General features: G+C 38.5%; 1 non-coding gene across 1 annotated transcript; it reads right to left on the reverse strand.

Annotated features, from left to right (window-relative positions):
- Positions 1-5,522: 5,522 nt before the first annotated feature.
- LOC112782068 (small nucleolar RNA R71) lies at positions 5,523-5,630 on the reverse strand. The gene has a single exon (XR_003192809.1). It is a non-coding gene; the product is annotated as a small nucleolar RNA R71 (small nucleolar RNA).
- Between the last annotated feature and the right edge of the window lie 19,224 nt (positions 5,631-24,854).

The raw sequence follows: 24,854 nt of genomic DNA on the forward strand, positions 1-24,854 counted from the left end.
AAAATCACTCTTCTGGACTTTACTATGAGTTTGTGTGTTTTTCTGTGATTTCAGGTATTTTCTGGCTGAAATTGAGGGACCTGAGCAAAAATCTGATTCAGAGGCTGAAAAAGGATTGCAGATGCTGTTGGATTCTGACCTCCCTGCACTCAAAGTGGATTTTCTGGAGCTACAGAAGCCCAATTGGTGCGCTCTCAATTGCATTGGAAAGTAGACATCCTGGGCTTTCTAGCAATTTATAATAGTCTATACTTTGCCTGAGATTTGATGGCCCAAATAGGCGTTCTAAATCAGCTCAAAAATTCTGGCGTTTAACTCCAAAACTGGCACAAAAGCTGGAGTTAAACGCCCAAACTGGCACAAAAGCTGGCGTTTAACTCCAAGAAAAGTCTCTATACGAAAATGCTTCAATGCTCAGCCCAAGCACACACCAAGTGGGCCCGGAAGAAGATTTCTGCATTAATTACTGATTTCTGTAAACCCTAGGCTACTAGTTCTCTATAAAAAGGACCTTTTGCTATTGTATTTTCATACTTTGAATCTTTGATAAGTCTTATGCTATCTTAGACACGTTTGGGAGATGGCCTCACGGACATGCCTGGACCTTGTTCTTATGTATTCTCAACGGTGGAGTTTCTACACACCATATATTAAGGTGTGGAGCTCTACTGTTCCTCATGAATTAATACAAGTACTATTGTTTTTCTATTCAACTAAAGTCTATTTCTTCTCCAAGATATTCATTCGTTCTTCAACTTGATGAATGTGATGATCCGTGACACTCATCATCATTCTCACCTATGAACATGTGCCTGACAACCACCTCTGTTCTACTAGCAATGGCTTGAATACGTATCTCTTGGGTTTCTAATCTAAGATTGGAACCTTCGTGGTATAGGCTAGAATTAATTGCAGCCATTCCTGAGATCCGGAAAGTCTAAACCTTGTCTGTGGTATTCCGAGTAGAATCTGGGAAGGGATGACTGTGACGAGCTTCAAACTCGCGATTGTGGGGCGTGTGACAGACGCAAAAGGATCAATGGATCCTATTCCGACATGATCGAGAACCGACAGCTGATTAGCCGATGTTGTGACAGAGCATCAGGACCATTTTCACTGAGAGGATGGAATGTAGCCATTGACAACGGTGATGCCCAACATAAAGCTTGCCATGGAAAGGAGTATGAATGATTGGAAGAAGGCAATAGGAAAGCAAAGGTTCAAGGGGAACAAAGCATCTTCATATGCTTATCTGAAATCCACCAATGAATTACATAAGTATCTCTATCTTTATTTTATGTTTATTTTCATCACCTTAAACTCCATAATCATTTGAATCCGCCTGACTGAGATTTACAAGATGACCATAGCTTGCTTCAAGCCGACAATCTCCGTGGGATCGACCCTTACTCACGTAAGGTTTATTACTTGGACGACCCAGTGCACTTACTGGTTAGTTGTGCGGAGTTGTGATAAAGAGTTGAGATTACAATTGTGCGTACCAAGTTGTTGGTGCCATTGATGATCACAATTTCGTGCACCAAGTTTTTGGCGCCTGATGAAAAGTCATCTTAGCCTAGTTTCACTAGCCTTTTTCTTTTGTTTTCATTTGAATTATGCACTTTCTTGAGCCATAAGCAAGCCAATTGGGTAGATTTTCATGCTTCCTTTAATTTAATCAACCATAGATGAATTAATGCAATTTCATGAGGTTTTATGCTATAATTGTCACATATTAAGAAAGAATGAATATCTCATGATTTTGAGCATAGCTTTGATGTGTTTGGTTGATTAATGATAGGTGAAGAAAGCTTGGAGAAAGGTTGAAGCAAGAAGGAATGGCTAGGAGGAAGAGAGGACAAAAAGTTTGAGCAAAAGTTTGCCTCAAACTTTAGCTCAAACTTTTGGAATAAGTGAAAATGAACCAGGGAGCAAAAAGCTGGACCAAAAGTTTGCCTCAAACTTTTGTGCAAACTTTTGGGCAAAAAGCTGGAGCAAAAGTTAGCCTCAAACTTTTGTGCAAACTTTTGGACAAAAAGCTGGAGCAAAAGTTAGCCTCAAACTTTTTGGCAAACTTTTGGCATCACAAATCAACACCCTGGAGAGCAAAAGTTTGCGCCAACGTTAGCCCCTAACTTTTTGGCTAACGTTGGCGCATGAACAACACACCCTGGAGAGCAAAAGTTTGCGCCAACGTTAGCCTCTAACTTTTTGGCTAACGTTGGCGCCATGAGTGTGGAAGGGGAGGCCAACGTTGGAGCAAAAGTTTGACCCCAAACTTTTGCCCCAACGTTGATATCAGCAAAAGAGGGTGGCTGATGTGAAAAGTTGGAGTAAAAGTTTGCCTCAAACTTTTACTCAAACTTTTACTCAAGCTTTCATGATTCCAAACCCAGTTCAATTCGGTTCTTCTCCAAACTCCAAGAGCAATCAACCAAGGCCTCTATCAACCCAATTCCATCAAGAGCAAAGGCCCAATTGAAGGCTTGAAGACCATTTGAAGAAAGTGTATAAATAGCATAGGATTTAAGTTTTTAGGGAGCTTTTCTTTTCGGTTTGATTAGTGCACTTAGTAGAGAGCTCATTTTACATTCTAGCATTGTTGTTTTAATTCAAGAGAATTGGGGAGGAGAATTGATCTCTCTTCTTCCTTGTTCTTGCCCAGCACTCTTTAATTTCCTTGCTTCGGATCTTGGGTGGAGAATTGAAGAACTTCTGTTTCAATCTCACCTTGGGGATCTTGTTTAATTTTCTGCTTAATTGAATTTTAGTTTCTGTTACTTGCTCTCTCATCTACTTTCTCTGCAATTTACATTTCCTTTGCAATTACTCTTGTTGGATCTAGGAAGGCATTGAGATCTAGACTTGGTTATCTAGTCTCTTGAGTCCTGAGATCTAAATTCCAATTTTACATCCTCTGTTTAATGCTTTTCATGCTCATTTACAATTCTGTTTTTAGATCCGGTTCAATCCAAGTTATCTTCTACTTCTCTGTTCGTTGCAATTTACTTTTCCTTGTTTAAATTCTGCAAATCCAATTCCCAATTCCCTTTACAATTCAAGCCATTTACATTTCTTGCTCTTTAAGATTCTGCAATTTACATTTCTTGCGTTCTAAGTTTCTGCCATTTAATTTCTTGTTCTTTAAGATTCAGCACTTTAAATTTCAGTTCTCTTTACTTTCATGCAATTTACCCACTCCCTTTACTTTCTCTGCAATTTAAATTCTGCAAATCACAAATCTCTCAACCAAACCTTGATTCGCTTGACTAAATCAACCACTAAACTAAAATTGCTCAATCCTTCAATCCCTGTGGGATCGACCTCACTCCCGTGAGTTATTATTACTTGATGCGACCCGGTGCACTTGCCGGTGAGTTTTGTGTCGGATCGTTTTCCGCTACATCAGTGCCGTTGCCGGGGATTGTTCGAGTTTGGACAACTGACGGTTCATCTTGTTGCTTAGATTAGGTATCTTTTCTTCAGAATTTTTAAGAATGAATTCTAGAGTTTCAAGGTGATGTTCCCACCATCACAAAAGCTGATTGATTCTCATCAATTTAGCTATTGAATGTAATGTCCTGCTGAAGCTTGGCCAAACATGTTTAATCCTTTTTAGACTGAAGCTTTAGACTAACATTGCATGATTCCTGGAATTCTTATTAAAAGTTTTGATTCTCTTTATTTTCTTTTTCATATAAGTTTTGAAAATAAAAAAAAAAATTATAAAACCATAAAAAATATATTTTATGTTTCTTGTTTGAGTCTAGTATCAATTTTTAAGTTTGGTGTCAATTGCATGACTTTCTTCTTCTTGCATTTTTCGAATTTATACATATTGTTCTTCATTGATCTTCAAGTTGTTCTTGATGATTTCATTGCTCTGATCTTTAAATTCTCTTGTTTAGTATGTTTTGTTGTTTTTTATATGCATTTTTACATTGTTATAGTCCTTAGTATACAAACTTTTAAGTTTGGTGTCTTACATGCATTGTTTCTTTGATCTTAGTTGCATTTTTATTGATTTCCATCATCAAAAATTCAAAAATATTTTTTAAAAAACTATGTCTTTTCAAGTCAATAATACAGAGAATTGAAGATTCAGAACATTCAGCAGAGGAATTAAACAAAAAAAGCTGGGCGTTCAAAACGCCCAGTGAAGAAGGAAAACTGGCGTTTAAATGCCAGCCAGGGCACCTGGCTGGGCGTTTAACGCCCAAAAAGGTAGAGTTTTGGGCGTTAAACGCCAGAATGGGCACCATTCTGGGCGTTTAACGCCAGGATGACACTAGAGGGAAGATTTTGTTTTTAATTCACATTTTTTTCAAGTTTTCATAATTTTTCAAAATCAAATCTTTTTCAAATCATGTCTTTTCCATCATATCTCTTTCAAAATCAATTTCTTTCCATTTTATATTCATTTTTACTATTTTCAAAAATCCTTGCTTCAATTCAAGATTTACTTCAAAAATTTTCAAGTTGTTACTTGCCTATTAAGAAAGGATCAAATTTTAAATTTTAGAATCATATCTTTTAATTTCTTGTTAGTCAAGTAATCAACTTTAGTTTTAAAACTTTCTCTTTTTTAATTTGATTTTCAATCATATCTTCTCAATCATATCTTTTCAATCACACCCTTTTTCAAAATTAATTTTCAATCATATCTTTTTAATTTCTGATTTCAAAATTTTTTTCAAAAATCATGATTTCTTTCTCAATCTTAGTTTTCGAAAACCAATTACCAAATTTTCAAAATCTCTTACTTTAATTTCAAAAATTTCTTCCCCTCTTCTTACATCCTTCTATTTAAGGGACTAAGACTCCTCCTCAAGGTACAATTCGAAATCCCTCCTTCTTTATATGTTTGAATTCTCCTCCATCTACCTCCTCCTTCTATTCTTCTTTTCCTCTGACACCTCAAGGAATCTCTATACTGTGACATAGAGGATTCCCTACTTTCTTGTTCTCTTCTCTTTCATATGAGCAGGAACAAAGATAAAGGCATACTTGTTCAAGCTGATCCTGAACCTGAAAGGACCTTGAAGAGAAAGCTAAGAGAAGCTAAAGAACAATTCTCTTTAGAGGGCCTAACAGAACTCTTCAAAGAAGAAGAAACCATGGCAGCCGAAAACAACAACAATGCCAACAATGCAAGGAAGGTGCTTGGTGACTTTACTGCACCTACTCCTGATTTCTATGGGAGAAGCATCTCAATCCCTGCCATTGGAGCAAACAACTTTGAGCTTAAGCCTCAATTAGTTTCTCTAATGCAACAGAATTGCAAGTTTCATGGACTTCCATTGGAAGATCCTCATCAGTTCTTAGCTGAGTTCTTGCAAATATGTGACATTGTCAAGACCAATGGGGTTGACCCTGAAGTCTACAGACTTATGCTCTTTCCTTTTGCTGAAAGAGACAGAGCTAGGACATGGTTGGATTCACAACCTAAAGAAAGCCTGAACTCTTGGGAAAAGCTAGTCAATGCCTTCTTGGCAAAGTTCTTTCCACCTCAAAAATTGAGTAAGCTTAGAGTGGAAGTTCAAACCTTTAGACAGAAGGATGGTGAGTCCCTCTATGAAGCTTGGGAGAGATCCAAGCAATTGATCAGAAGGTGCCCTTCTGACATGCTTTCAGAATGGAGCATCATAGGAATCTTCTATGATGGTCTGTCAGAACTATCCAAGATGTCATTGGATAGCTCTGCTGGAGGATCTCTTCATCTGAAGAAGATGCCTGCAGAAGCTCAAGAACTCATTGAAATGGTTGCAAATAACCAATTCATGTACACTTCTGAAAGGAATCCTGTGAATAATGGGACAACTCAGAAGAAAGGAGTCCTTGAGATTGATACTCTGAATGCCATATTGGCTCAGAATAAAATATTGACCCAACAAGTCAATATGATTTCTCAGAGTCTGTCTGAAATGCAAGCAGCAATAGGCAGTACTAAGGAAGCTTCCTCTGAAGAAGAAGCTTATGATCCTGAGAACCCAACAATGGAAGAGGTGAATTACATGGGAGAATCCTATAGAAACACCTATAATCCTTCTTGGAGAAATCATCCAAATCTCTCATGGAAGGATCAACAGAGACCTCAACAAGGTTTCAACAACAACAATGGTGGAAGAAACAGGTTTAGCAATGGCAAGCCTTTTCCATCATCTTCTCAGCAACAGATAGAGAATTCTAAGCAGAGCCCCTCTGACTTAACAACCATTGTCTCTGATCTAATCAAAACCAGTCAAAGTTTCATGACTGAAACAAGGTCCTCCATTAGAAATTTGGAGGCACAATTGGGTCAACTGAGTAAGAAAATTACTGAACTCCCTCCTAACACTCTTCCAAGCAATACAGAAGAGAATCCAAAAAGAGAGTGCAAGGCCATAACCACATCTCACATGGCCGAACTTGGAGAGGAGGAAGAGGCAGTGATTCCCACTGAGGAAGACCTCAATGGACGCCCATTGACCTCCATGGAGTTCCCTAATGAGGAACCATGGGAATCTGAGGCTCATTCTGAGACCATAGAGATTCCATTGAATTTACTTCTGCCTTTTATAAGCTCTGATGAGTATTCTTCCTCTGAAGAGGATGAAGATGTTACTGAAGAGCAAGTTGCTAAGTACCTTGGAGCAATCATGAAGCTAAATGCCAATTTATTTGGTAATGAGACTTGGGAGAATGAACCTCCATTGCTCATCAAAGAACTGGATGACTTGACTAGGCAGAGATTACCTCAAAAGAGACAGGACCCTGGAAAGTTCTCAATCCCTTGTACCATAGGCACCATGACCTTTGAGAAGGCTCTGTGTGACCTAGGGTCAAGCATAAACCTTATGCCTCTCTCTGTAATGAAGAAGCTAGGGATCATTGAGGTACAAGCTGCAAGAATCTCACTAGAGATGGCAGACAATTCAAAGAAACAGGCTTATGGACTTGTAGAGGATGTCTTGGTAAAGGTTGAAGACCATTACATCCCTGCTGATTTCATAGTCCTAGAGACTGGGAACTGTATGGATGAATCCATCATCCTTGGTAGACCCTTCCTAGCCACAGCAAAAGCTGTGATTGATGTTGACAGAGGAGAATTTATCATTCAAGTGAATGGAGACTCCCTTGTGTTTAAAGCTCAAGGATATCCCTCTGTCACCATGGAGAGGAAGCATGAAGAGCTTTTCTCAATACAGAGTCAAATAGAGCCCCCACATTCAAACTCTAAGTTTGGTGTTAGGAGGTTCCAACATTGCTCTGAACATCTGTGAGGCTCCATGAGAGCCACTGTCATGCTATTGACATTAAAGAAATGCTTGTTGGGAGGCAACCCAATCGTTACTATTCTATGTTAAATTTCTATTTTCCTTTGTTATTTTATGTTTTCTGTAGGTTGATGATCATGTGAAGTCACAAAAACAATTGAAAAAGCAAAAACAAAGTGAAAAACAGAATGAAAATAGAACACCCTGGAGGAGAAACTTACTGGCGTTTAAATGCCAGTAAGGGTAGCAGAATGGGCGTTAAACGCCCAGTCTGGCTCCATTCTGGGTGTTTAACGCCAGAAAAGGGCACCAGACTGGCGTTTAACGCCAGGAATGAGCAAGAAGCTGGCGTTAAATGCCAGAAATGGGTAGCAGCCTGGCGTTTAATGCCAGGATTGGCAGAAAGGGGCGTTTTGCACGCCACATGGTGCAGGGATGAGAAATCCTTGACACCTCAGGATCTGTGGACCCCACAGGATCCCCACCTACCCCACCTCTCTCTCTCTCTCTTCTTCACCCATTCACCAATCACCTCAATACCTCTTCCCCAAAAACCCCTCACCTATCAAATCCCACCATTCTCTTCACCACTCACATCCATCCTTCATAAAACCCCACCTACCTTACCATTCAAATTCAAACCACTTTCCCTCCCAAACCCTCCCTCTATAGCCGAACCATACACACCCCTCTCACCCCTATATAAACCCATCTTCACTCCTTTATTTTCACACAACCTAAATAACACTTCTCCCCCTTGGCCGAATCACAAAGCCCACTCCATCTCCTCTATTTTTTCTTCTTCTACCCTCTTCTTTCTTCTTTTGCTCGAGGACGAGCAACCTTCTAAGTTTGGTGTGGTAAAAGCTAAAGCTTTTTGTTTTTCCATAACCATTTATGGCATCAAAAGCCGGAGAAACCTCTAGAAAGAGGAAAGGGAAGGCAAAAGCTTCCACCTCCGAGTCATGGGAGATGGAGAGATTCCTCTCAAGGGTGCATCAAAACCACTTCTATGAAGTTGTGGCCAAGAAGAAAGTGATTCCCGAGGTCTCTTTCAAACTCAAAAAGAATGAGTATCCGGAGATCCGACATGAGATCCGAAGAAGAGGTTGGGAAGTTCTCACCAACCCCATTTAACAAGTCGGGATCTTAATGGTTCAAGAGTTCTATGCCAATGCATGGATCACCAAGAACCATGATCAAAGTATGAACCCGGACCCTAAGAATTGGCTTACAATGGTTCGGGGGAATTACTTAGATTTTAGTCCGAAAAATGTAAGGTTGGCATTCAACTTGCCTATGATGCAAGGAGATGCACACCCATACACAAGAAGGGTCAACTTTGATCAAAGGTTGGACCAAGTCCTCATGGACATATGTGAAGAGGGCGCTCAATGGAAGCGAGATTCAAGAGGGAAGCCGGTTCAACTAAGAAGGCATGACCTCAAGCCCGTGGCTAGGGGATGGTTGGAGTTCATCCAACGCTCAATCATTCCCACTAGCAACCGGTCCGAAGCTACTATAGACCGGGCTATCATGATACATAGCATCATGATTGGAGAGGAAGTAGAAGTTTATGAGGTTATATCCCAAGAACTCTACAAGGTGGCATACAAGTCCTCTCCTTTGGCAAGGTTAGCCTTCCCTCATCTCATTTGTCACCTTTGCAATTCGGTTGGAATTGACATAGAGGGAGACATTCTCATTGATGAGGACAAACCCATCACTAAGAAAAGGATGGAGCAAACAAGAGAACCTTATCAAGAGCATGAGGAAATTCCTCATCATGAAATCCCTAAGATACCTCAAGGGATACATCTTCCTCCACAAAACTATTGGGAGCAAATCAACACCTCCCTAGGAGAATTGAGTTCCAACATGGGACAACTAAGGATGGAGCACCAAGAGCATTCCATCCTCCTCCATGAAATTAGAGAAGATCAAAGAACCATGAGAGAGGAGCAACAAAGGCAAGGAAGAGACATTGAGGAGCTCAAGCACTCCATAAGATCTTCTAGAGGAAGAACAAGTCGCCATCACTAAGGTGGACCCATTCTTTAATTTCCTTGTTCTTTATTTTCTATTTTTCGAAAATTATGCTTTATGTTTATCTATGTTTGTGTCTTTATTACATGATCATTAGTGTCTTAGTGTCTATGCCTTAAAGCTATGAAAATGAATCCATCACCTTTCTTAAATGAAAAATGTTTTTAATTGAAAAAGAAAAAGAAGTGCATGAATTTCAAATTTTAAAACAGTTTAATTATCTTGATGTAGTAGCAATACTATTATTTTTCTGAATGAATGCTTGAACAGTGCATATTTTTGAATTTGATTGTTTATGAATGTTAAAATTGTTGGCTCTTGAAAGAATAAAAGGAAAAGGAGAAATGTTATCTGATGATCTGAAAAATCATAAAATTGATTCTTGAAGCAAGAAAAAGCAGTGAAAAGCTTGCAAAAAAAAAAAGGAAAAGCAAGCAGAAAAAGCCAATACCCCTTTAAACCAAAAGGAAAGGGTGATAAAAAGGATCCAAGGCTTTGAGCATCAGTGGATAGGAGGGCCCACAGGAATAAAATCCTGGCCTAAGCGGCTAAACCAAGCTGTCCCTAACCATGTGCTTGTGGCGTGAAGGTGTCAAGTGAAAACTTGAGATTGAGCGGTTAAAGTCGAGGTCCAAAGCAAAAAGAAGAGTGTGCTTAAGAACCCTGGACACCTCTAATTGGGGACTCTAGCAAAGCTGAGTCACAATCTGAAAAGGTTCACCCAGTTATGTGTCTGTGGCATTTATGTATCCGGTGGTAATACTGGAAAACAAAGTGCTTAGGGCCACGGCCAAGACTCATAAAGTAGCTGTGTTCAAGAATCAACATACTTAACTAGGAGAGTCAGTAACACTATCTGGATTCTGAGTTCCTATAGATGCCAATCATTCTGAACTTCAAGGGATAAAGTGAGATGCCAAAACTGTTCAGAAGCAAAAAGCTAAAAGCCCCGCTCATCTAATTAATACTGATCTTCATAGATGTTTTTGAATTCATTGTATATTCTCTTCTTTTTCATCCTATTTGATTTTCAGTTGCTTGGGGACAAGCAACAATTTAAATTTGGTGTTGTGATGAGCAGATAATTTATACGCTTTTTGGCATTGTTTTTAGTATGTTTTTAGTATATTTTAGTTAGTTTTTATTATGTTTTGATTAGTTTTTAAATAAAAATCACTCTTCTGGACTTTACTATGAGTTTGTGTGTTTTTCTATGATTTCAGGTATTTTCTGGCTGAAATTGAGGGACCTGAGCAAAAATCTAATTTAGAGGCTGAAAAAGGACTGCAGATGCTGTTGGATTCTGACCTCCCTGCGCTCAAAGTAGATTTTCTGGCGCTACAGAAGTCCAATTGGCACGCTCTCAATTGCGTTGGAAAGTAGACATCTTGGGCTTTCCAGCAATATATAATAGTTCATACTTTGCCCGAGATTTTATGGCCCAAACAGGCGTTCAAAGTCAGCTCAAGAATTCTGGCGTTTAACTCCAAAACTGGCACAAAAGCTGGAGTTAAACGCCCAAACTGGCACAAAAGCTGGCGTTTAACTCCAAGAAAAGTCTCTACACAAAAATGCTTCAATGCTCAGTCCAAGCACACACCAAGTGGGCCCGGAAGAAGATTTCTGCATTAATTACTGATTTCTGTAAACCCTAGGCTACTAGTTCTCTATAAAAAGGACCTTTTGCTATTGTATTTTCATACTTTGAATCTTTGATAAGTCTTATGCTATCTTAGACACGTTTGGGAGATGGCCTCACGGCCATGCCTGGACCTTGTTCTTATGTATTCTCAACGGTGGAGTTTCTACACACCATAGTTTAAGGTGTGGAGCTCTGCTGTTCCTCATGAATTAATACAAGTACTATTGTTTTTCTATTCAACTAAAGTCTATTTCTTCTCCAAGATATTCATTCGTTCTTCAACTTGATGAATGTGATGATCCGTGACACTCATCATCATTCTCACCTATGAACATGTGCCTGACAACCACCTCTGTTCTACTAGCAATGGCTTGAATGCGTATCTCTTGGGTTTCTAATCTAAGATTGGAACCTTCGTGGTATAGGCTAGAATTAATGGCAGCCATTCCTGAGATCCAGAAAGTCTAAACCTTGTCTGTGGTATTCCGAGTAGGATCTGGGAAGGGATGACTGTGACGAGCTTCAAACTCGCGATTGTGGGGCGTGTGACAAACGCAAAAGGATCAATGGATCCTATTCCGACATGATCGAGAACCGACAGCTGATTAGCCGATGTTGTGACAGAGCATCAGGACCATTTTCACTGAGAGGATGGGATGTAGCCATTGACAACGGTGATGCCCAACATAAAGCTTGCCATGGAAAGGAGTATGAATGATTGGAAGAAGGCAATAGGAAAGCAGAGGTTCAAGGGGAACAAAGCATCTTCATATGCTTATCTGAAATCCACCAATGAATTACATAAGTATTTCTATCTTTATTTTATGTTTATTTTCATCACCTTAAACTCCATAATCATTTGAATCCGCCTGACTGAGATTTACAAGATGACCATAGCTTGCTTCAAGCCGACAATCTCCGTGGGATCGACCCTTACTCACCTAAGGTTTATTACTTGGACGACCCAGTGCACTTGCTGGTTAGTTGTGCGGAGTTGTGATAGAGAGTTGAGATTACAATTATGCGTACCAAGTTGTTGGCGCCATTGATGATCACAATTTCGTGCACCACGAAGGTTGGGCGTTTAGGGCCAGGTCTCCCGAGTCCAACAATAAGTTACATAGCCTTAGGCGCTAAACGCCGAGTCGTGGCATTTAGCCCCAACCTTCCTGAGATGAATGGTCCAATTGGAATCTTTTGGTCGTACGTACGCGCAACACATGCGTACGCAGGATCTTCCTTTTGCTCCAGTGATACGTACGCATGGATGATGCGTACGCATGGTCCTCATTTTCTTCTTTATGCCCTCTTTCACTAATTCTTCACCAGAAAACCACCTGAAATCAGTCAAATGCTACATAACTCAAAGTAGTGTCCAATGGGGGGCTAGTCTACTAAAATCCATTAACAAATCAACAGAAAAACTATATTAATCACATAGAAAAGATACCAATGATTCCCACGCATCATCATGTACAACCGTGTGTACGCACAACCCTAAAGAACTCCAAACTCCATTTCTTCATAAATTCTCCACTTTTACATATTTTTCCCTACTTCTTCAATCCATACTTACCTTGTAAGCTTGAAATCACTCAACAAATACATCAAGGCATCAAATGAAATTAAAGTGAATAAAATTTAGCAAATTAAGGGTCTAAAAAGCATGATTTTACTTTTAAGAACAATTTAGGAAGAATTCATAAAACCATGCTATTTCAATAAATAAATGTAGGAAAAGTTGATAAAATTCACTCAATTCGACACAAGATAAACCATAAAATTATAGTTTATCAACCTTCCCACACTTAAACAAAGCATGTCCTCATGCTAAATGATAAACCACAATTTTATGGTTTATCTTGTATCAAATTTGGTGGATTTTATCAACTTTTCCCATATTTATTCACTAAAATTGCATGGTTTTGTGAATTTCTCCTAAATTGTGCTTAAGAGTGAAAACATGCTTTTTAGGCCTTAAAATTGCTAAATTTAATTCACCTTAATTCCATTTGATGCCTTGATATATTTGTTGAGTGATTCTAGGTTTATAAGGCAAGGATTGGATTGAAGGAGTGAAAAAAAAGCATGCAAAATGGAGAATTCGTGAAGAAATGAGGAATTAGAGAAATTCATGGCGATGCATATGCGTGACCCACGCGTACACGTGAGCAGGAAATTTGCCAGGCCATGCGTACGCATGACCCACGTGTACGCGTGACAAGCAACACGTGACCTCATTAAAGAAAATACGCTGGGGGTGATTTCTGAGCTCAACCAGGCCCAATCCAACCCATTTCTAATGCTATTGAACCTAAGGATTGAAGAAGGATGAACCAAGCAGTCATATTTTAGTTTTCATCATGTTTTAGGTTAGGTTTCTAGAGAGAGAAGCTTGGTGCTTGAATTTGTGACTCGCACAACTGAACCGGCAAGTGCACTGGGTCGTCCAAGTAATACCTCAGGTGAGTTAGGGTTGAATCCCACGAGGATTGTCGGATTGAACAAACTGTGGTTATCCTGCAGATCTTAGTCAGGCGAATAGAAAATATGGTTGTTGTTGAATGCGCATAAAATAATTAAAGGAAGCAATAACAAAATAGCAAAGAAAAAATAATGATAAATCAGTTAAGGTTTCGGAGATGCTTTATCTTTCTGGATCAACTTATTGACTACTTCAATAATGAATGATTCATTCAATGGCAAAGTTGTAAGTGATTAACTCATGTCCTCTCATCAAGTTAATCTCCCCTAAACCATAGCTACTTTGAGTAACTCATGTCCTCTCATCAAATTAGCTCATAGTGCTTCACTATAGCAGAAGATGAAGCCCATTGATAAACCCCAATTTTGTGGTTTATCTTGTGCTTAATTTGAGGGATTTTATCACCTTTTCTCACATTTATTCAATGAAATAGCATGGTTTTGTAATTCTCACTTAAATTGTGCTTAAGTATGAAAACATGCTTTTTAGGCCCTAAAATAGCTAAATTTAATCCACTTTAATTCCATTCGATGCCTTGACATGTTTGTTGAGTGATTTTAGGTTCATAAAGCAAGTATTGGATGGAAGAAGTGAGGAGAAAAGCATGCAAAGTGGGAGAACTCATGAAGAAATGAAGGAACCATTGTCAAGCCTGACCTCTTCGCACTCAAATGACCATAACTTGAGCTACAGAGGTCCAAATGAGGCGGTTCTAGTTGCATTAGAAAGCTAACATCCGGGGCTTCGAAATGATATAAAATTTGCCATATGTTGCCTGATGCATAGGGGTGTGCACGCGCCATGTACTTGCGCGCGCCGATAGAGCACGTGGGTCCACAAAAGAGAAATCGTGGCCAGCGATTTCTAGCTCATTTTGGGCCCAATCCAACTTATTTCTGATGCTATTGAATCCAAGTATTGAGGGGAGAATGAACCAAATAGTCATAGTTTAGTTTTCATCATGTTTTAGGGTAGAATTCTAGAGAGAGAGGCTCTCTCCTCTCTCTAGACTTAGGATAGAAATTAGGGTAAAGTTAGGTTAATCACTCTCAAATTTCTCTTTCAATTCTTGTTTTTATTTTAGTTCTCATTATATTTTAGTGATCTATTGTCTCAATCTTCTTAGTTTCTCTTGTTAGTTTCTTGCTTTATTCTCTTTTATGTTGATGAACATTGTTGGATCTTGATTTCTTTTAATGCAATTTTATATTTCTATGTCTCTTTTATATTGATCTTGATTGTTATTATTGATTTCTTGCTTATGTTAGTTATGGGTTTCATTAATTCTTGCATGTTGTGATGTTTACTTTTCTTGCACTCTAGGTGTTTGATATAATGTTTCCTTTAGTTCTTGAGTAGTTTTCTTTACTCTTGGCCTAGGCTAAGGGAATTGAGTGACCTTGAGTCATTGGGTCTCATCGAATTGGTGATTTGAGAACCCTTGGTGATCAATTTGATACTCATTGACGTCAACCCACTACTAATCTAATTAGTAGGTAGGTTGGGACTTATGGGTTGATGTGATCAAGCCTATTTGACGTACTTCAAGCCTAGGAGTAGATATTACGTACTTAAGGCTTTGGAAGTAGACTTAATAGGTTGGCCTCTCATAATTATCAATATTTGGTATGTAGACAAGGATGGTGATCTCAATTACCTATGTCTAGCCAAGGGCTCTTTTCCTTTATTTTATTAGTTCTTATCATTTTACTTTCTTGTCATTTAATTTTTCTTGCCACTTAATTTCTTGAAAAAACATAAAACCAACCCACTTACCCCCCTTCATAGCCAATAATTGAGCACTTCATTGCAATTTCTTGTGAGATGACCCGGAGTCTAAATACTTCGGTTAATTCTTATTTGGGGTTTGTACATGTGACAACCAAAATTTTTGCATGAAAGGACTATTGTTTGGTTTACAAACTATACTTTACAACGAGAATTCATTAGTGGAATTCTAGACCACACAAAAGTTCGTTCATCAAAATTAATGGCGCCGTTGTCGGGGAGTTGCAATGGTGTTATATTATTGGCTATTATGAATATTGTGAATATATTTGCCTTTTGCTTATTTGTTAGTTTTTGTTAGGTTTAGGACTTTGTTGCTTATTTTTGTTAGCTTTTGTTTTCATTTGCTATTATGAATTCTCACCCCTTTGGCTATGAGTTTGGTTCAAATTATATTGTAGGAAATGGGAGCTACAATGAGGATGTGCATCAAGGATGGAACAATCAAAGGTGGAGAGAGCCTCAAAGGATTGATCACCCTTCTTGGCAACAACCTCCTCCGGTTTCTTATGGGTATAATTCTAATCCTAATACATATCAATCTAATAGATATGGTGACCCTTATTGTAATTGTCAACAACCACCACCACATACCTATGAACCACCCCCTCAACATGGTTTTGAACCACCTTACTCACAAGCCCCCTACCACCAAACACCTCATTATGACCCTAATCCTTATCCATCATACCAACCACCTTATGAACTATATGAACCACACATAGAACCACCACATTTCCAACACAATTACTCTCAAGAACCACCTCAATATACACCATCTCTATACCCTTACCAAGATAAACCAACTTCCAATTATGAAACCTCCTTCCCAAACAATGAACCTTCTTTTTCCACACCACCTCCAATGGATGATCCTCTCCAAGAATGTGTTAGTTCTTACATTCGAAGGGAAGAAGAGAACCAAAAGGAGTTTAAGGAGCTAGAAGCCAAGATGGATATCCTAGCAGAAGCCGTTAGCAATATGGTCTCCTCCCGCCTAAGCCTATGTGATCAAGGAACTCCCGTTGTTGAATGTGGAGTAGCAATCAAGGAGCATAGTGAGGGAGTGAGTTTAGAGCTTCAAGGTGAAGAAGAAGAGTTGAAGCAAGAATTGCCACAAGGGGAAGAAGTCGAGATAAATGAGCTGGAAGAAGTGGTTGAAAACATAGGAGATATTGGAAGTCCATGGGAATGTAGAATTAGAGAGTCCTCTTCCAAGATGCTTGATGTTGATGTTGAGGAGGGTGTACAACCTCCAAAGCATATCATGATTGAAGACTTTGAAGAGGTTGATCAAGAAATGGATTCAATCATTGAGGAGTTCCTATCTACAATTGAATCCTCTCCCATTGGGCTTGAAATTGAGGTCAAAGAAGAAGATACCTCACCTCCGATACCCTTGGTGAGCAATGAAGAAGCAATTGAATTGGAAGCGAGCCACCAAGAGGAAGAGGTTGAAGTTGAGGAAAGTTGTAAAGAGGTGGAGATAGTCAAGGAAGAGCACAAGGGAGTGGAGCTTGCAAGATCATTGGGACCACCCCTTCCTAAGTCACCATCCTACACAACATTCAAGTGGGTAAAATTCTTATCTCTAATCTTTACTTTCCCACTTGAATATAGTTTGATTGAAAATGATGGTCAACTTAGAGCTCTTTGTGGAGTTAAGAGTAAGAGAGAGTTGTGTAGTGGTTGGAAACATCGCTCTAAGTTCATGATGGTTGCGTGCTCCAAGTTGAATAATAATGGTTGGTGTAGAACCAAATTGCATGGGTCTAGGAGAATGTTTGGATGCTTAATTGAGAATTCTAAGGTCATGCCACCCAATTGGAATCATGATGATCAATTTGAAGATGGGTGTCAAAACAAAGTGTGGGATCCCGGATCGCACGAGGAGAATCAAATTTGGGAGCCCATGGCTTGTGTGGAACTCCATCAAAGCTTGGAGTTATCATCTTTGAAGATTAAAGCTTATTGGAGATTCAAGCATTGGTGGATGTTCAAGGATAGCTTCAAGCACAAGCCACCTTAAGAGGAGCTCCCCAATAAGTCCAACTTAAGGACAATAAACAAAAGTGCTAGGTGGGAGACACCCCACCATGGTAATATCTTTTCATTTTCTCTTTTGTAAATATTGTTAGCATTAGTTCAAATTCATGTTTAGAGTAATTTGTTGAGTTTATTTGGTAGTTTGATATATTAAATAAGGTTTTAAGGTGTTTTGGGTAGCTGTTTGGAGGTTTGGAATGCTTGGTTTGGTGCAAGAACTTGAAAACAAATTTTTGAAAAACAGAGCACCAACCCGCGCGTGCACGCACATGGCGCATAGGCGCGCCTCAAGCATTTTCGATCATCCACGCGGACGCGCCATGTACGTGTACGCGTGGATGCAAAGATTTCTCCTCCAAGCCAAATTCCAAAGAGTTGTGCCTAACTTGCGCCTACTTTGTGCGCGAGGCACAAACCAACTCGCGCGTGCGCGCACCTGGCGCGTACGCGTCCATGAGCCAACCTGCGAATCGATGCGTGGACGTGCATGACGCATCCGCGCCGGTTCAAAAAAAAATTTCTTTTCTTCCAATTTCTTTTATTGCATTTGCTTATTTTCATTCATTGCATTTTAATTTTATTTTTATAGTTTGTTCTTATTTTATTTTCTAAGTTTCTTATTCTAATAATGGTGTTGGATTCTTATATTCAATTGTTGAGAATTTCTTGGTTAATTCTGGTGCTTTGTGACTTGTTTGGCATTCATTGTAATATTCGCTCTACACACAAGATTAGTGCTTTAGTCCGTCATGACTCATGATCCCTTGTTTTTATATCTCCTCATCATTGAGTTGGGATGGGACTAAATGCTCTCATGCTTATCACTAATCTTGTTTGTGTCAATTATTGATTAAGCTTGATGCAACATGCTCTTCATGTCATGTACCCATGCTTTAACTTGTTTTTGCATCAAGTATTAGTTGATATGCCCTTAGCTTATATTTTTTTCTCATTTATATGTTGTAGCTACCATGTATTTGAGAACCATACTTTTATTTGGTATTAGCCCCCGCCTCTGTTCTATTTGCTTTGATATCTTTGTTGTAGGCTTAATTTTCTTTCTTTTTCTTTCCTTTTAGGTTGGCCACCAAGAAGGAAAGGAAAAGGAAAAGCTTCTAAATGGGGCAACAAACAAGTCCACCAGCACAACCTTTTGAAGGAGCTCATCAATTGTAGCAACCCGTCCACCTTACTCTTCTTTTCATGCACCGAGGACGGTGCAAATTTCTAAGTGTGAGGAGGTCGTCCGACCGATCTCCATGGGTAACAATTTCCTTTTTCAACACCAATTTTTAATTTTTGTCTTTGTTAGAATAGTTGTTGCATTGCATGATAGGTTGCATGCTAGTTAGAATTTGTACATATTTCACCCTTTTTTTTATGTTAGGACTACGTGGTTAGGGTGATGATTTCTTTTCCAAGAAAAATTATTTTTAGGGCACCCTACCAATTTGAAAAAAAAAAATTGTGTGAACTTGCTTGAAGAATGTATTTTGGAATATGGTTTTTGAGCTAAGAACACAAGCATGTGAGTTTTGATCCTAATTGCGCGGTTACATTTTATAACCACTTATTTTCCATTCTTGTGTGCATTGTTCTCTTTCTATGATTGTAATCTTTGATTTGTTTGATTCTTTATGTCCATTATTCCATGTATATATGCATTTATATGATTGAGGTCATCATTTCTTATAGCTCACTTACCCAAATAGCCTACCTTTCATTAACCATTGTTAGCCAATTTTGAGCCTATTTAATCCCCTTTGTTCTTAATGTTAGCACATCACTACCCCTAAGTGAAAAACAATAAATATCCTTAATTTGGATCTTTGATTAGCTTAGGCTAGTGAGGGTGTGTATCAATTGGGTATGGGAAACTTGGGACATTGGTTGAGGTAAAAGTGTAATTTTTTTTTTTGTTAAAAATATTGGAAATTGGGTACATATTCATGCACTATATGTAAAACCATATGCACTGATATGTTTGTATATACTTTAGAAAAAAACATGTAGAAAAAAAATATATATATAAAAAATTATAGAAAAAAAAGAAAAAAAAAAGAATACAATAAAAAGGGGACAAAAATGCCCCAAAGTAAAGTTCAATAAAAATCAATGCATATGGAATGTGAACTAAAAAGAATGCATGAGTATGTGAGAAAGTGGGAATCATAGGTAGCTAGGTATTGTATTAGAATTATATAGGTTGTTATATGTGTTTGGTGAGATCCTAGGTTAATCAAAGATTCAAATTTCAAGCTCACTTGACCATATGCATCCTACCTTGACCCTAGCCCCATTACAACCTATGAATAAGTCTTCATGATGAATGTATGCATGCATTGAATAATTGTTGATTGTTAGATGAAAAACAAATCTTAGAAAGCATGAGTAGAAGAGGATTGAGTGAATCGGCCCTATACACTAGAGCGACTAGAGCGGATACACTTCCGGTGAGGGTTCGATGCTCAATTCCTTGTTCCCGGCTTTCATGAGCTTTTCTTCTTGCAAGTCTATTTGAACTTCATTTTGATATTTGAATTGGTAGAGTTTGTGAGTCGTCATATGATCTTAGCCCTACTTGCTCATGTATGTCTTGGGGATTGATTTACTTTTAACCAAGTAGGTAGAATCATTGTGCATATAGTTGCATTCATATAGAAAGGTGCATATAGTTTCTTTGCATTGAATAAAAGTTCATACCCCTTTTCTTGTCCTTCTTTACTCTTAGCATGAGGACATGCTTGGTTTAAGTGTGGGGAGATTTGATAAATCCCGATTTTGTGGTTTATCTTGTGCTTAATTTGAGGGATTTTATCAACTTTTCTCACATTTATTCAATGAAATAGTATGGTTTTGTAATTCTCACTTAAATTGTGCTTAAGTATGAAAACATACTTTTTAGGCCCTAAAATAGCTAAATTTAATCTACTTTAATTCCATTCGATGCTTTGACATGTTTGTTGAGTGATTTCAGGTTCATAAGGCAAGTATTGGATGGAAGAAGTGAGGAGAAAAGCATGCAAAGTGGGAGAACTCATGAAGAAATGAAAGAACTGTAAAGCTATCAAGCCTAACCTCTTCGCACTCAAACGACCATAACTTGAGCTACAGAGGTCCAAATGAGGCGGTTCTAGTTGCATTGGAAAGCTAACATCCGGGGCTTCGAAATGATATAAAATTTGCCATATGTTGCCTGATGCATAGGGGCGCGCACGCGCCATGTACGTGCGCGCACCGATGGAGCACGTGGGTACACTAAGAGAAATCGTGGCCAGCGATTTCTAGCTCATTTTGGGTCCAATCCAACTCATTTCTGATGCTATTGAACCCAAGGATTGAGGGGAGAATGAACCAAGTAGTCATAGTTTAGTTTTCATCATGTTTTAGGGTAGAATTCTAGAGAGAGAGGCTCTCTCCTCTCTCTAGACTTAGGATAGAAATTAGGGTAAAGTTAGGTTAATCACTCTCAAATTTCTCTTTCAATTCTTGTTTTGATTTTATTTCTCATTATATTTTAGTGATCTACTGTCTCAATCTTCTTAGTTTCTCTTGTTAGTTTCTTGCTTTATTCTCTTTTATGTTGATGAATATTGTTGGATCTTGATTTCTTTTAATGCAATTTTATATTTCCATGTCTCTTTTATATTGATCTTGATTGTTATTATTGATTTCTTGCTTATGTTAGTTATGGGTTTCATTAATTCTTGCATGTTGTGATGTTTACTTTTCTTGCACTCTAGGTGTTTGATATAATGTTTCCTTTAGTTCTTGAGTAGTTTTCTTTACTCTTGGCCTAGGCTAAGGGAATTGAGTGACCTTGAGTCATTGGGTCTCATCGAATTGGTGATTTGAGAACCCTTGGTGATCAATTTGATACTCATTGACGCCAACCCACTACTAATCTAATTAGTAGGTAGGTTGGGACTTATGGGTTGATGTGATCAAGTCTATTTGACGTACTTCAAGCCTAGGAGTAGATATTACGTACTTAAGGCTTTGGAAGTAGACTTAATAGGTTGGCCTCTCATAATTATCAATATTTAGTATGTAGACAAGGATGGTGATCTCAATTACCTATGTCTAGCCAAGGGCTCTTTTCCTTTATTTTATTAGTTCTTATCATTTTACTTTCTTGTCATTTAATTTTTCTTGCCACTTAATTTCTTGCAAAAACATAAAACCAACCCCCTTACCCCCCTTCATAGCCAATAATTGAGCACTTCATTGTAATTCCTTGTGAGACGACCCAGAGTCTAAATACTCCGGTTAATTCTTATTTGGGGTTTGTACATGTGACAACCAAAATTTTTGCATGAAAGGACTATTGTTTGGTTTAGAAACTATACTTTACAACGAGAATTCATTAGTGGAATTCTAGACCACACATAAGTTCGTTCATCACCCGTGCAATCCACTCTCCTTTTGTTGATCCTACTCAAAATGCCACAAACAAGGTCGAATCTTCCGGATCGGAGAATGATGCTTTATGATTCTAGCCTTAGCGCCACAGAGACATCATTTACTCATGACTAATGGAATTTTATTTCACATATCCCAATTAGCCCAGATACTCTCTTGGAACCTGAGATGCACTCTCAAGCTGTAGCTCAATACTATCCGGGTCAGGACTCGCATGAACTCAAGTAGAATAAGGGGCCATACTTCCATTCCACCCCAGATTCATAAGGATGAAGGATGAAAATGCATCATAGAATAGAATCAAACATGTATTGAAATAGAACAGTAATATTATTAATCCATAGGAATCAGCAAAGCTCCTAACCTTAACCTAAGAGGTTTAGTTGCTCATACTGTACAGAGAATAATGTGTAAGGTTTGAATGTGATGGTGAAGATCCTAAACAATGATGATCTTCCCTTATATATACTAACACAAAACCTAAAAAGATATTAATAATAATTAGAAATTACAAAAATAAACTAAACTAGGCTAATGGTGCAAAAATCCACTTCTGGGCCCACTTGGTGAGTTGATGCACATAAACTAGTTATGCTACGATTTAGGAAATTGCACGATCGGCAAAATTCCTTCCGGCAAGTGCACCGGTTATCGTCGTCAAGTAAAAACTCACAATAGAGTGAGGTCGAATCCCACAAGGATTGGTTGATTGAGCAATTCGGATTAGAAGTGTGTTCTAGTTGAGCGGAATCAAGAATTGAGATGAGAATTGCGGAATGTAAAATTGGCGGGAAAAGTAAATGACAAGAAAATTAAATGGCCGAATCTTAAATTGCATGAATTAAAGAGCAGAATGTAAATTGCTGAAATTAAAAGGGAATGGGGGTGATTGCAAGAATTGAATTGCAGAATGTAAAGAGAAAGTGAAATCAGAAATGGGGAATTCATTGGGTTTAGGAGATATTGAAATCTCCGAATCAAAACATGTATATCTCTTCCTCAACCAATGCATTCATTGAATTTTGCTTGGCAATCTTATATGATTGGATCCCAATTCCTTGGCTCACCAATGCTCTCTAAAAACAAACAAATTCCCAATCCCTTGGTTTAAATGTTCATAAGAAGAGATGATGCTTGATCACTGATTATACCACACAATTTCATGAACCACAATTTGGTAGGATTACATGTCACAATATCCATCCAAACCCCAATCCAATCCACTGTGAGAAAGCTTCTCTAGCATGAATCCTCCATTCCTTTCCCAAGGCTCCGAAGGATTCCAAGTATGAGTAGTCTCTTTCCCAAGACAACTACTCAATGGAATTAGATCGAGAAGCTTTCTAACAAAATTCAAGAGAAAAGATTGAAGAAGAAGATAAACTATTATTGATTCATTGAATTACAATAGAGCTCCCTAACCCAATGAAAGGGGGTTTAGTGAATCATAGCTCTGAATTCAATTACAAAGAAAAGGAAAAACTAGCTCAAAGTGAAAGTAAAGTCCTCTCTAACTTAACTTCTATCCTATTTATACACTTTCTATATTGAGCTTCAGTTGTGCTTCTTGGGCTTTGAGGCCTCTCCTTGCTTTCCTTTTGCCTTGGGTTTATGATCCATAATCTTGATGAGGTTGTTGATCCAAGTCCTGTAACATTTATTGAGCCAACTTAGTGATAATCAAATAATGACACATGACTCAACAAATTGAGATTTCAAACTCATCAATCCTTCAGGCCCAATCCCATAAACCATGATATTCAATTGGGTTTCATACCAAAGTAAGTTTAAGTTAATAATTGTGCTCAAAGACTAACTTAAATCACAATATTTTTGGCCCAGAAACCCTTTTCAAGAGTGGCGTTTAAGTTGTAGTTTAAGCTTAAACTGCAACTTAAACGCCAGATACTTCCAGTGAGGCCATTTGTAAAAGCACGTTTAAGCTTCAGTTAAGGTTAAACTGAAGCTTAAACGTGGAAATGGAAGAATGGTAGCCCTGGAGAGTAATGTAGTCGAACACGTTTAACCTCCAGTTTAAGGTTAAACTGGAGGTTAAACGTGGAAAAGGAATGAGGCATCCTGGAGGTCGAACACGTTTAACCTCCAGTTTGAGGTCAAACTGGAGGTTAAACGTGGAAGCTTGGAATGGTGGCCCTGGAGGTGTCGAACACGTTTAACCTCCAGTTTGGGGTCAAACTGGAGGTTAAACGTGGAGGTGGAGAGAGCAACCCTGGAGTGGAGAAACTATCGAACACGTTTAACCTCCAGTTTGAGGTCAAACTGGAGGTTAAACGTGGAAGCTTGGAGAGAGCAACCCTGGAGTGGAGAAACTATCGAACACGTTTAAGCTCCAGTTTGAGTCAAACTGGAGCTTAAACGTGGAATGGCCCCTGGTACTCTTCCTGGTTCTGGCGTTTAACCTCCAGTTTGAGGTCAAACTGGAGGTTAAACGTGGAACTCCTCCCTGGGTGGCTTACTCATTCTGGCGTTTAACCTCCAGTTTGAGGTCAAACTGGAGGTTAAACGTGGAATGCTCCTTAAGTGAGGCTTTTCATTCTGGCGTTTAACCTCCAGTTTGAGGTCAAACTGGAGGTTAAACTTCAATCCCAGCATTTCTTATCCTTCATGATTTTGGCGTTTAAGCTCCAGTTTAGGCTTAAACTGGAACTTAAACTCCACATGTTATATACAAGCTTCCTTTATTGATTTTGTTGCTTCCTTGCTTAGCCTCTTCTTCCCTGAAATCATCCAAACAATTGCATCAAAGTCTTGCAAAATTTCATGAGAAATCTTTCATTCATAGCATTTAAGTAATATAACTAAAACTCATGGAATTTGCATCAAAATCATATTGTTTGGATGGTTCATTACTTTGTTCTTCATTTACCCATTTTTGGTTACTTTAAGCTCAAGAAAATGCATAAAACAACTAAAACTAACAGAAAAATGCTCGTGAAACTAGCCTATGATGCCTTGGCATCACAACACCAAACTTAATACTTGCTTGTCCCTAAGCAAGTCCTGAGTTAATTGAGAAGAAAGTATGAAACAGAAAGCAATTACATTGGCTATATTAGCAAGCATTTGAAGTTCATCAGAAGGGTTTTATGCAGAAAGTTGCAGCATCACTTTTTCATACTTATCAGGTAGGATTATCACTTTTTCATTG

This window comes from Arachis hypogaea, chromosome 19, assembly GCF_003086295.3.
Source record: "Arachis hypogaea cultivar Tifrunner chromosome 19, arahy.Tifrunner.gnm2.J5K5, whole genome shotgun sequence".
NCBI lineage: Eukaryota > Viridiplantae > Streptophyta > Magnoliopsida > Fabales > Fabaceae > Arachis > Arachis hypogaea.